Raw genomic sequence first — 1,097 nt, 5'->3', positions numbered from 1 at the left:
ATTACAACTTAGCATTAATTACAGGTATGATATGTAAAAATAAGCTACATTTAATTGTAATTCCAACATTGATCCTACATAAATACATAATAATATGTTTGTTTTTTGTTTTTTAATTCAAGTGTACTCTCACATTAGTGATTTGTATATAAAATATTTTGCCATAATTGGTGCACTACGTACAGTAGTCTTCGTGGGGGTTCGTATAACTGTTTCACGAGGGCTGTTGCACTTGTTAATGTAAGGTTAGAAAATGTGTTCCTTAGTGGTTGGTGCACCTATTTTTCTTTTTTTTTTAGAGTTAGAGCACCTGTTTTTAATGTATACCGGTTTTAGGGGATTAGAGTTCCTGTCTTCTAAGTGTCAGTGCACTTGGCTTGTTAAGGGTTTGAGCAAATGTTTTTTTGTTTTTTTTTTGAATGGGTACATCTGTTGTTTAAGGATTGGAGAACCTGTTAAGTAAGGGTTAGTGCTTTTTTTTTTAAAGATTAGAGCACTTTATTGTAAGGAGCGGTGAGCCTGTTTTATTAGGGTTAGTATGTTGATTATAGCTACGAAATTAATTATATAATAAAGTAATTAAGACATAAGGAATTTAATAAAACAACTTTATTGAAATGTAGTTATAAGATATTCACATATCTTATAACTTCACTTGTGATATCTACAGTAGAGGATCAAAATTTCTGTCTCTGAATGTGCATTAGTTATGTATGCTTCACAATATCCAAAAGGCCAGCAGATATGTATCTACATTAAATTGAATTTCTTATATTAATGTCCCTTATAAATCAAAGTAAGAATCTTATATATGAGTCTGGCTGCATGTAATATAGTGTATTTTTGTGAAACTACATGTATCACTGGCTTTATTTATCCCCCATAATTACTGAAGAGAATTAACACAAGATAAAAATAATATATGAAAAGATTTTTTCAGAAAAAAATTACATGGTATTAAAATAAGTTTTCTTTAATCAAACACATCAGCTAACTTATATCACCATACATGTTATAGCTAATACATTTGTAAATTAACACATGATTTTGTTACATTATTCTGAAAATCTGATTTGACAAAATAAGAGGTGAAGTAG

At 29.1% G+C, this 1,097-nt stretch overlaps 1 protein-coding gene across 1 annotated transcript in view; it reads right to left on the bottom strand.

Moving 5' to 3' along the window:
* Positions 1-594: 594 nt before the first annotated feature.
* The window catches only part of LOC121867236 (macrophage mannose receptor 1-like), a 255,702-nt gene continuing 255,199 nt past the window's right edge, over positions 595-1,097 (bottom strand). Inside the window, exon 23 of the mRNA XM_042367088.1 lies at positions 595-1,097. This exon is cut by the window's right edge and continues 450 nt beyond it. The gene's annotated coding sequence lies outside the window, so the exon portion shown is untranslated.

This window comes from Homarus americanus, unplaced genomic scaffold, assembly GCF_018991925.1.
Source record: "Homarus americanus isolate GMGI-L3 unplaced genomic scaffold, GMGI_Hamer_2.0 scaffold6317, whole genome shotgun sequence".
NCBI lineage: Eukaryota > Metazoa > Arthropoda > Malacostraca > Decapoda > Nephropidae > Homarus > Homarus americanus.
Note: the sequence above shows the minus strand (reverse complement) of the source record. Positions and strands in the feature narration are given on the sequence as shown.